Below are 13,389 nucleotides of genomic sequence, written 5' to 3' on the forward strand. Positions count from 1 at the left end.
AAATTATTTTAATTAAAAAGCGACGGACAGTGTGGCTAATGGCGTTGCTTTTTGGAGCGACCCCGTCCGTCGCTTTTAGTTCTGTCCTTTTTTAGCAGTTTTTTAGTAGTAAAGCTCATCCTTCTCCTCATGTCAGCCACAATCTCTGGAGCATAACGAGACAGTTGAGTGAACTTGAGGCTATAATAATGCACACTCATGGATTCTTTCTTCAAGTTAAGAAACTCTCTTACCTTCGCCTCCCTCAGCTCACGGGGAAAGAAACGCCCCAAGAATGCCACTTCGAACATAGTCCAACTGGTGCCCCTTCAACTCTACTCTTCTTTAATTGGTCATACCAGACCCTAGAAATACCCTTCAGTTGGTATACAGCTAACTCCACACGCTCAACATATGCAACACGTATCACCTCAAATACTTTCTGCAACTCTTCCACAAAGTTCTCCAGATCCTTAGTGACACTTGAACCTGTGAATTTTAGAGGATTCATCCTCAAGAACTTACGAATTTTGGATGTATCAACCACATCGTGTCGAACCTCTCTTTGTTGACCAACTTGATTGACCACCACTTGACTTAACATCTGGATAGCATCCCGAAACTCAACATTAGTGACCTCTTCTTGGGGTTACACTTCTGGTGCATTGGGTATCCCTTGATCCTGGGATTAACATTTCTCCAAGCAGGACGACCTCAAACAACTCTTAATGGAGGCATGATCTGAAAAGATACGCGCAAGCACGAATTACAAAGAAACTTTTATAGAGTTGAACTCTATCGCACGAAAAAGAGTAAGAAAAAAGGAATTGTTTCCTAGATGTTGCGACCTCCTAATTATAGATGTGGCGCACTTCACACCGATAAATAGGACTATACAGACACGGCTTCTAAGACACCCTAGAAATCTTGAACTTTGGGCTTTGATATCAAGTTTGTCACGCCCCGAGCCTACACCCTTGACGTGGCCGACACTTGAGAAACATTGTTGGTCCCCAAGCGAACCCTTGGCCTGGCTTAATACTCAGCGGAAGACTTACTCAATAATATATGACCTCAATGCAAAGATTAACTCAAAATTCTTAAGATAAATAACTTAGAATATTTAAAGTATTCAACTAACCATGAAAAGGCAACTCAAGTCTCAAACATTAACAAAGGAAAATGGAAAAGACTCCTCAAAACACTACTGTCTATGAAGTTTGTAATAACTCCGATGGACGTCGGGACGAGATCCGCGACATCCTAACAAAACAAAAATGAAAGGTAAATGGGAATCCTCCGGAAACAAGGAGGCTCACCAAAGCAAATCTTGACTGCAAGTGGTATCAACAGAGCGCCTATTGATTACCCTTAATACCAATATCTGCATAATGAAAAGATGCAGGACGTTGAAAAATAAAGAGATCTCGATAAGTTATGCCATATTAAAATCGATATCAAATAAACATCGATGGTATCTTTGATATGAATTAACGCTCAATGATATAAATTGTGAAAAGGATTTTGAATTCAAATCTATCATATAATGTGGACAGATAAATGATTGACCAAGTAAAATGCATAAATCAAGTATATTTTGTTTTACTTATATAAGTGATGTTTTAGATTAATAGTCCATAAATCAAGGAATAATGTCAGTGAGGTATAATTAAATTATTATGTGATGGTATAACCGAAATATATCATGTACGGCTAGTGCCTTGGGGCATAAAGGTTTGTCGCAAAAATCCTGACATTAATGGAGACGTTTTCTCCTATGGTGGATGCAATGAGATTTGTTTTGATCTGGCAATATATGAAAACTTGAATGCATATAATGAATAATTATCATATCTAGCTAGACAATATTGAAGTTTATATGAAATTCCTTGAAGCAATCAAGGAATATGAAACATATAAAAGTTTGAAAGAAACCTTTTCAATAAAGCTTCAAGAATCCTTATATGGATTGAAATAATCAAGGAAGAAATGGTACAAAAAAATGACCCTAATTGTCCTTGCATTTATGAAAAGTTAAGAATCTGAATTTGTTATAATAGTTGTGTATGTTGATGACTTGAACATTATTATCACTCTTAAAGAGCTTTCAAAAGTTGTTTAGTGTTTGAGAAAGGCAATTAAAATCAAAAGATCCTGGAAAGACAAAATTTTGTCTTATATAATATTTATTTCCTTATTAATATGACATTTGGTAGGGTGGAAAAAATAAGTTTTATAAGAAGTAATATTCAAATGCTAATATGAAACACACTAATGTTGGTAGAGTTGTTTGTGATTGTGTTGGTTATCTAGAAATTGACATTTATTTTTATCCCTTAATTATATTTACTTATGATCCATGAAAATTATAGACCACACCCTTGTATGTAACAAATATATTAATGTCGATTATGAAATTATGAATAGTCCCCATAATTTTTTGCAACTAGCATTTCACATAAAGTTCAAAGAAGAGTACATTGCATCTCAAATGGATGTAATATTGACAACTTATATAGGCACAAACATTAGAATTAATCTCAAAGTTGGAATAGTTCACGCTGAAATAACTTTAGTGTTGTCCCTAACACCCTCATAAACAAAAATAATACATACACAAAAACAAAAAAAAAAGTTCAGTGATGCAAGGTTGGAGTATCGTAAGAGAAATAGTCAGCAAGAAGAGACATAATCTCTTCATCATCTTCTTCAACATTATGAGTAGGAGTAGTACTAGTAGTGCAATAAGTACCAAAATAAGGTTGTAATTGATGAGGCATAGACGACAATAGCCTTCTCCTCTTGTAATTAGCCTTAAAGCATATTTGCGTCAATCTCTTTGTTTTCTCCTCAAGTTCCATGTCTAGTATTTCTTCCATCTACTTATTCACTTTCTCTAATACATGAATCACATCCTTCAACTTTTCTTCCATCCTATTTCCGGCTCCCTTCTCCAATTCCTTGAAATATATATAAAACACTATTAATTAGTATCATAACTTGTATATATACACCATCATATATCAATCCACATAATTATATTAGTATATACTACAAGAAAAGAATAATTAATTAATTGAAACAAGCTAATTAAGTTGTGTGTGTGTATATATATATATATCTTAACATTGTTGATTAGTGTTTACTACTCATCAACTTCCTATGAGGCCACCTTCTAATTCCCAAATCCCTACATCTATCCTTCAAAAGTGTAGTCCAATATGAAGCTCATTTGCTTCTTGAGTAATTGGCATATAAAAATACTTTGAAATTGCATCTCATGACAACATACTTGTACTATTACTATTAATCTCCTCTCTAATTTCCATACAATTATTCTTGTCTTTTTCCGTTACATAATTTCCTGATGATCATTACCCATTATCATATCTTTTTCATTAATTTTATTATCACATAACAACAATTGTTCGTTTCCTACATTTTCAATTAATGCAAATTTGCCGCTCATTTCATTCCCAATATTCCCAATTCCTTCATACCATGACTCTTCTACACCCATAACAAATATATACTAGTCAAGAATCATTTTTTTAATAAAAATATAGTATAGTTAAATATATATATATATATATATATATATTGACCTGCCTCACCAGGGATAAGGTTATAAAAAGATGAATCAACAAAAGTATTGCATTCCATTTCCATCAAAGGAGCAATAACATAGTGTCCTCAAAGTTCACTATTTTTAAATGTAACATATTAATATTCATACAAATACACATCATAATAACAACAACATATATATACTCGATGAAATCGAAAAAATCATTTCTTTAACTAGATTAAAAAATGAATCACCTGAGATCATCAATAGAAGACAGTTGTTTGGGAAGGGAAAATAAGTTTTGCTTTGTCTGGATCACTTCATAGTTTGACTGATCACTTTCCATATTTGACATGAAGATCACTAAATGACTTTATGCTTATTTTAGATTAGAGTAGTGAGAGGGAGAAGATATAAGGTAGGGATTAAAAGTGAAAGTAATGATTAGTATGTTTTGAAAAGTATTTCAATAAAGTAAGAAGTCCATTCTTTGTAATGAGTGAATTGAGCATAAAGTTATATCAATTATTTTGGGAGTAGTATCGAACACCAAATTGGGTTAGAGTCTTTTATAATTCGTAAGTTCCATAAAACTATGTAGCTAGCATAGGATAGAATATCATTGATTCTTCATGTGACTACTCACTACCTCTAAGAAGACCTATTATATGGATCCATAGTCACGATATCATCCTATACCCAACAAAGTATAGGATGACCCTTGCGACGTGGGCGGAACGTTGTATCATTGCTAGGCTCATGGTAATGGTTGTCGGCTAGAGAAATTCCCCACAAAGTAAAGTATATTATTTTCATGTTGCTTTCATTGCATATCTTATAGTAAAGTTTAAATGGTCTTCACTTCATGTTCATGTATTGATCCAACTATGTTGATTTCAGTCATTCAAGCCAGTTAATTGTTTACTCTAACCTTATCACTTACCAGTACATTCAATGTACTAACGTCATTCGACCTGCATCTTTTCATGATATAGATATAGGTACTCAGGATTATCAACATACATTTCGTTAAGATCACTCTTCACCCGCAGACAATTTTGGTAAGGTCTCATTGCTTCCGGGAGACTTCATTTTCATTCAACTTAGTAGTATTGGAGGTGTTGTGGGTCTTGTCCGACACCTATCTTATATTGTTAGAGGCTTCATAGACTTACAAAATTAGATGCTTCCATTGTTTTTCCCAGGATGTTTTACTTAACTCATGACTCATGTTAAGTATTTTGCAAGACAATATTTTTAAGACTTTCTTAAATGTCTAAGTGTTCACCTATTTTACGCTTCCGTATATTGTTTAATGTCATGTAACAGCCCCAGATTTGAAAAGGGCATGATTAGTATTTTTCAAAAGTTGTAGGTGCCAGCTATGGAGGCCAACCATGGCCATGGATGGAACCACGGACCGTAGGTATGGTCCATGGATTGGTCACCCAGAGTAATTGGGGACCACAAACCAAGGCCTGACCAACGGACCATCGGTCAGACCACGATCTGTGGTTAGGGGTCCGTAGGTTAAGGCCCCAAATTCTCTGAATCTAACGAGGGACCACCAGGATGAGCCTTAGGTCAGTCCACAGTCCGTCGATGGATGGCCGTAGGTCGAGAGCTGACAGTTATTTTAAGGGCTAGTTGGGTCTTTTCCTAATTATTTCATTCCTATACTACATTGTTTTGCCTTTGTCTAAGACCCCTATCTAAGTATTTTCAATGGCCAAGTTATTCAATTCAATTCATTCTTCCAAAATTACAAAAGAAGATCAATTTTCCTCTCCAAATATTCTATCTCTAGAAACTTGAAGAAGAAGAAGAAGAAGAAGGATTCATCTAGGGTTTCAAGTCAAGGTGTCTCAATTCCTCCATTGAAGATACGCATTTGGACTTGAGGTATGATAGTTTTCATCCATGGATTCCTTCCATCCATGGAGTTCCCAAATTCTCCTATTTTCAAAGGTAGAAATCCTTAATTAAGTTTGGGTTTTCTTCAATTACCATGGGTTCTCTTGATTATTGATCTAAATGATTGAATTATGTTTTAATATGCATGAATTGATGAAATACAATGATTTTATGATGTTTCCCCTATGAACCCATGTAAACCCCTATGTTTACCAATTTTGATCATATGATGTGGATTGTTGGTTATTAAAGAGGAGTTTTATGAACTAAAGCATGAAGTGATAGAATCACATGAATTTATGATGTAATCCCTATCTAATCCTTGATTTCTAGATGTGGTGATGAAAAGTTGGCTTTGAACCTTGAAAGGGCAAAGTATGAGTTTATGCATGTTCTTGTGAAACCTATGAAAATGTTTTAAGGATGCCTTGAGAGTAAAGTATCAATGATGGTGTGGATGTTGTGTTGTTGAAAGGATATTCTCATAAACACATACAAACATGATTGTGAAAGATTTTCTCACATAATAAGGATTCTAAGGTTGAAAGGTTTTCTCACCTAATTGAATCAAAGATAAGGAGCTATCCTAATGAAATTTAGCTTGGATTAGTAAGATGACATGCCCTTCCATGAATGATAAGAACACGTAAGAAATGACTATTCCGAGATGATATTGAGATGGAGGCTCTTCGTTAGTAGAGGCTGGATTTCTAGTAGCAATCTCTTTACCCATTACCTATGTGCCCCCATAGGATGACTATCTAGATAGACATTAGCTAGTGGATCTACTTAAGCTAGAAGTTCGTGGTCCTTACCTTGGCAAGTAGGACAACCATTTATGGTGTGGGAGACACTGGGGGATCATGTTATAGCTCACATGGTCTCTATGTCGGTTAAGGCTCATTCCCACAACAATATGAATAATGAACTAAGGTTACTTCAAGAAGTATCTCATATGTGTTTAAATGATTGAAAGATGTTAGCTTGCATTGACCATGGTTTTTAACTCCTTTTATAGCATGTTTTAGCTTGGTCAATTGCATGTCATACAATTTTCCGTTTTAGCATAATTTAAATGTTATATACATGGCTATCATAGTTGGTAGATTGTTTTATACTAACACATACTCTTGCCTACATTTTCCCCAAATGTAGGGTTCGATATTCAGGGTTCGCAGTTTCATGGCTAGTGTTTGGCTTGGTTGATTTTCCCGAGCTTTGGTGAGTCCTCATGCTTCGAGGACGGAGTTATATTGTTTTCGGTTTCTATCTTACTTTTAAGTTTTGGACATGATGTATGGGTTAGACTGTAACATCTCGCAATTTGAAATAGCTAGGAAGAAGCTAAGAATTGGAAATAGTCATTTTTTAAAAGAATTGAAAATCTGGAAATTTGTTTAGGTTAGGAAAACTGAGTTTTTGGTCAACTTCAAATGGCCATAACTCCTAGATCAGATATGGTTGGAAATCTCTTGGAATGATCTTTCCAACGTCGCCAAGTTTGCGTGATTCCGAGTTCGTATGAGTAAGTTATGCCCTTTGGAAGTTGGGTTGTTGGATTAAGGAAAGTCCAAATCCGGATTTTTGAAGGGTAGTTTGGTCTTTTCCTTACCCTTTTATTTTAATTCATTTTTGGTAATTACATAGGGGTCTAAACTGAACTTAGTCAGTTTACGCTTTTGGAAAAAGAGTTAGGATTTTTAGAGAAAAGAAAAGAAGAGGAGAAAAGAGGAGAAAGGAGAAAACCGTTCAAGATTCGTCAAGATCGTCGAGTTTGGCTTGTGGATTTCGTTGGGGGTGATCCCTACCAGGTATGTGAGATAAAATAGCGTTGGGTTAATTCTCCCACGCTCCAATCATGATTAATTTCAGCGAATTTAAGTTCTTGAAAGCTTAGAAATTGAGTTCTTGAATGGGTTTGTTGAAGTTTCATTAGATTCTTGTTTCGTTGAATTCGTTGAGGAGTTGTCTGATCCTAATCTATGATTTTAGGTTTGATTTTGAGTAGAATCTGATGTACTTTGAACATTTAATCGATTCTAAGTGTTGGGAAAAAGAACCCACGGAGTTTAGAGGGTTTAGAGTCGAAAAATGAAGAAGAGATTTCGTCGGAATAAATCTGACATTAGTGGCGCGTCGTGGAGCTAGTTCCCAGTTTTGGGAATTTTTGTTTCACATCGCGGAGCTGTCACGAAGCATTCTGCCTCAAAAGTCGTTTTTGAAACTAAATTTTAAAAGCTTCTCCACGTCACGGACCCACCCTCAGATATTTATTTTTGGTCCTTTTCTCATGTTTAGCTATCTAAATTCATTCCTAAACATCATGAGATCTTTCCTATCACAAATCACGATCCTTGAATCCATAATTCAATTTAAGGATCAGTTAGGAGTCAAGTCAAGAGTTAAGTTAAGAGAAGTTCATAAAGTTTCTTTTTTAAAAGTCTTTTACAAACGTTTTAACTTGGTTTTAAGACTTAAGTTTTGAGTTGAGTACAGAGTAAAGAGTAAAGCTTGAAGTTCATTTCTTCAAAAGTATATGAGGACTATGTATTCCCAAAGGGATTAAAATATTTTCACATTTAAACAAGAAAGAAAAACCTTAATTTCCAAAGAGCCTTTGAGCTAGTTTTCAGAAAAGAGTAATCGCTTTCTAAATGACGCAAGAGAGGAAACTTTGATTTCCAAGATAGCTTTTGAGCTAAGTTTTGAGCAATTATCTCAAACCACAGCAAGAAGTTATATTTTTAAACATAAAGAGCCAGTGTCATATTTTGGTAGTAGAATTGAGCACCGATATGGGGTGAGAGTTCAGAGAAGCCACAGTCCCTATAAACCATGTAGCCATCATGGGTAGAAAGGGATCATACTTTTTAGATAAATCCTTTTCGCATAGACTAGTGGATCCACTTAGTAATTTAGGTCCTATACCCCTGGCAGGTATAGGATGCGCTGGCAGTGTGAGGGAGATCGTTGTGTCATCACAATAGCTCTTATGTGATGGTTGTTGGTTAGAGAAACTCCCACAACAGTACTTTGTATTTTTACATACATCTCAGAGTTATTTGTATCTTTGCATACACACAGAGTTGACATCATGTTTTAAACAACTTTTATTTATATTGCACTTGTTTAAACTGCTTTATATTGAAATGAGTTCAGTTATGTTGAGTTGAGTTGAGCCAGGTAAGTTCTTCAGTTCCTTCTAGATTCTTTTCAAGCCTGTGTTATGTTTAGCTTTCTAGCTCGCATACTCGTACATTCAATGTACTAATGCCAGTTGACCTGCATCGTATTATGTTGCAGACGCAAGTAACTAGGATTGGCATGCAGCGCATTGTTGATCCAGTGAGCAGTTCAAAGTCTGTTGGTGAGCCTCTTTGCATTCCGGAGAATCCCTTTTGTTTACTTTCAATATTAGATAGTTCATTAGGATGTCTTGGGCCTATACCGACATCCATCTCAATTGTTTTAGAGGCTTCATAGATAGTTAGTAAGATGTTAGTTCATTTGTCATCATTTTGTTACTGACTTATGTTCAGATTTGAGTTGCCATTTTGGCTAAGTTAAATGTTTATTTTCAAACATTATAAGTTCAGTTTGAGACAGTTAAGTTGTTTAGCATTTGCATTCCTTTCTTATTGCATATAGTCTTCCGCTGCGTAAGTAAGTCAGGCCAAGGGTTCTCTTGGGGCAAACAATGGTTCTCGAGTGCCAATCCCGCCCAAGGTATAGGCTCGGGGAGTGACATAGACACAAATTTCATTCTATTGTATTAGATGACTAAAGAGACAAAGTGTCTAGACTTTCGCTTTTCTTTTATAAAATTTTTGGACTTGAAATATTGTCTTTACTTCTTATGTTCTATTTCTTATGTTATGAATGCTAAGTGGCTTGTATGGGTTTCTCGGTGTTCCATACGCCATGTTACATCTAGGGTGTACCCCTAGGTCGTGACATGTCATGTAAGTCATATAGTCAGACCAAGGGTTCGCTTGGGGATCAGAAATGGTTCTTGAGTGCCAGTTACGCTCAGGGTGTAGGCTCGGGTCGTGACATAGACAACTTTGGGTCTTTTCTATTTAATTAACCTTTACTTAATTAGTTTCAAATTAAAATATAGTGTAATAGATACTTTATCAAACAATACAACAAAACATATGCAAACACTTCTATAAAATGTTTAAGATCAAACAATACGACAACAAGGTTTTAAATTCGTGTCTACTTGATGAAGAATTAAAGTGTTTGTTCAAGAATATATTTGCGAAAAATATATTTTAATAGTAGTATATTGAGGTGATATTTTAAAAGTAAAAAATAAATAAAAATTAATCGAATCGTACCGATACCGAAGGGAAACTGATATGATTGGGATGGTTTTAAAAAATATAGATTTGGTTATATATTATAAAATAACCAAAAAATTGGGATGGTATAATTTTTAAAAAATAATCGACTGAACCGTGCCATTAACACCCCTAGGCATCTCCTCCACCAACAATATAAATGATGTTAATTTTTTTGTATTCAATTTTTTTACAACATTTTAATATTTAGATGTGAATTTACATTCAAATATCTAAATCCTAATGCACATCTCAATATTCAAATTCTAACAGCCTAATCATAATAAAAGAAAATTAAGCCTTGATAAGTCGAAACCAAAAGGATGAATAATTTTTAACTCCCATATGTGGTTATACAATCGTCTAACTCATTCTACTAAAGCTCTCAAAACTAAAAAACCATAAAGGTAGGAAATTAATCGCAATACAAGTTACACGAGATCAATGTTGCACAATTAAACTAAATGGAATAACAAGGGATCAAAAGGTTGAATATGAAAAGTGCACATAGATTATAAAATCATACTTGAAATATCAAGTGCAGATGAATAGTTTTATATGAGTAGTACTTTATTACATTCTCCCGCTGCACTTGTGAGAGCCACATCTACCCTTATCCCTCTTCAAATTGCCATTTGTATCATGAACATGGACACTCCGGTGGTTGTAGTGATATGTAAGCTCCTCTAATGGAGAAACACTTTTGGAAGCGAAAAACATTATGTGAGGTTCTCTTTAATCATCATGGTCATACATGATATTTTGAGAATAAAGGTTTGGTGAGCAACTATGGTTGATAAATCTACCAACATTCCCATATATTGCTGCATCAATAGTAAATCCATCTTCATCCTTCCTTTTAAAAGAATTTGACTCGACTTTACTACTTACAACCTTCCTTTTGGGGATATATTCGTTGTAGTTTCCAACATCAAAGAAGTACTCATCGTAATCAATTCTAATTTTGGTTTCCTTTTGATCAAGAAATTATCCGATATATTCACAAATAAAACTTTTGGGTGCAATATAATTTAATGACCTCAAATCCCATTCTTTTGATTTGGTTTTGAAAACCTTGAAATGGTACCGAAGACCATGTTGGCTAACCTTATTTTTGAAAGATGGATGACTTTTGCAAGATGGACCACACTCATGAACAAGAGGCTTTGCTTTAAGAATAGAACTTCTTGGGTTGAATGGAAACTCGCCTCCATTCTTAGAAGCAAAAGAGCATTGCTCAAAAGCCGAGCATCCACTTGTGCAACTACAACCATGAGGCCTAATGATATAATACCAATAAGTATATTGCATGTTGGTACTATATGTGAAATGTGGGGGTTCTCTCATCATCTATTGCATTAATAGCGAGGATTGGGATATTCTCCTTCCCTTGCGACACATCATAGTCCATAATAAACTCTGTCTGCATAGTATAATATGTTTCCTTGTTAACATTTTCACGAATATGATTGACATTGACTAACTGAGTAAGTTCTGGTTGGCCAAGATTTCTTTGCAATTCAAACTTGATTAGGGATTTGAAAAGGTGACTTGGCACACCATAACTCAATTCCAAGTGGCGACTCTGAAACAATAAAATAATCTCTTAATCAATAACGTCACTTAAATTGGAAAAAACCCTTTCGCTCCAGCCTTGCGCGAAAAAGGGGTGTGACATCTCTGGCGATTCCCGCTGGGGACTAACCAGAATTCAACCGTTGTATATTTGACTTTTACTTTATTTTATTATATTATTTCATTGGATATATTGTTTTGATGACCTAATGTGCTACTTGTTGCTCATTTGTCGCTTTGATATTGTTGAATTGTAAATAAGTGTCTTCTCGCGCACCATCTGAGTCTCTAAAAAATAGGATAGTAGGGAATGCAGTTATGCATCCCATCTTCTTTTGAGATAAACCTGGAGTGTCTAGGCACCCAGTGAAGAATTTTAGTCACACATGTTAGGCAGGGTTGGACCAGCAATGAAGTCGGAATAGCGCTGCTACCGATAAGTTGCCCCTCCCTGGCTCGAGCTGTCCACTCGAGTAAGCCAGTCTAGATACCTATTTCCTTCAGGATCGAACCTAGTAAAATTGAAACATTTACCAGCGTATTCCTAGTAGGCTCCGCTTATTTGTATAATTTGCATTTGACTTAGTGGGACTCGACACAAGGGTTGGGTCCGTCTAGGATAGGAGACCCTCTTCTTGACCAACATGTGCATTTTATGTGTTATTTGTAAAAAAATATGTGGAAGACCTCGATTGTTGACCGGCTTTAGGTTCCCTCTAAAATAATTTTTTTTAATATCCATAAATATTATGATTATTTTTTAATAGTAAAAAAGGGTCAAAATGAAATGATATATATATATATATATAGCTATTTATTTCTCAAGATAAAAGTAGGCTTTAATATATAGGTGTGCCTACCAATAATATGTTGGAATTTTCAATAAGTTTAAGAAAAATCAATTTCGAGATTTTTTTTTCCCTCTCTTTTCCATTTGTACATAAAAAATTCTTTATTAAACCATATATATAACCCCTATATTGACTCAGGGTATTAATCATAGTCATATTAAAAGTATGTCGTCTCCAACATGTCTTTGATCATCTACAAGCACTTGAAATTAAAATTCGTAACAGTCACTCCTAATAGTAGATTTAGTGAAGATTATTATTTAAACCTTGATTTTATAGATGCATTTACTAGAAATTATTTTGCAATTGGACTCATAAAATAAACACTTGTTTGAGAGAATATAAGTAGCTTATCAAAAGAAATTTCCAAATAAATTAGATATTTATTGTCCACATTGCTCTAAATCTGATTTTTTTTCAAGTGACAAACATTTAAACTGTATTCACTTTATAAATACAAGTTGCTTATTTTTTTTTTATTTTTTTTTTTCCTTTTCTTAAAGTCTTTATTTGAAAAATATTTTGTGTCAGTTTATATAAGTTTAACACATCTTTTTTCCCTTTCCCAAATATAAGAGGTCCATAAAATTAAGCATTTCTTGACCCTGCATCTTTTTCCATAGGCACAACATGATTCATCCCGGTCGTGGAAAGTGTCAGAAAAGGAAAAGAGATTCGAATGTACCACTTCAGGTTGTAGATTGTACTCCCTTGCAGTTGTGGCATGGTGGAATGACATGGGGTTGATAGAACAAGGCATAATATTCAAATATTTGAGTTTCTTGACTAGAATCATGCAAGTGGAACCTAAGAGAGATGTGATCAAAGCACTGTTGTCCTTTTGGGATCCCACCAACAACGTTTTTCGTTTCTCGAATTTTGAAATGACCCCAACCTTGGAGGAAATAACTGGCTTTACCGGGTTTGGAGTGAGGTTACATCATCAGAGGCTTATAGCCCCAAGGGGCATATCCATCAACAAATTTTTTCAACACTTGAGCATTTGCAAAGTCAAGGAAAAATCATTAGACAAAGGTTGGATCTCATTACAGTTTTTGTATGATAGGTATGGAAGGGAGGACGGATTCAAGAAATTTGGAAGGACACTCAACAACAAGGGAAGTTTTGAAACATGGAAAGAGCATAGACGTTTTGC

General features: G+C 34.8%; 1 pseudogene; it reads right to left on the reverse strand.

Moving 5' to 3' along the window:
* Nucleotides 1-2,615: 2,615 nt before the first annotated feature.
* LOC125858982 (protein RKD2-like) lies at nt 2,616-3,893 on the reverse strand (annotated as a pseudogene).
* Between the last annotated feature and the right edge of the window lie 9,496 nt (nt 3,894-13,389).

Source organism: Solanum stenotomum, chromosome 3 (genome assembly GCF_019186545.1).
Source record: "Solanum stenotomum isolate F172 chromosome 3, ASM1918654v1, whole genome shotgun sequence".
In the NCBI taxonomy this organism is placed as follows: Eukaryota; Viridiplantae; Streptophyta; class Magnoliopsida; order Solanales; family Solanaceae; genus Solanum; species Solanum stenotomum.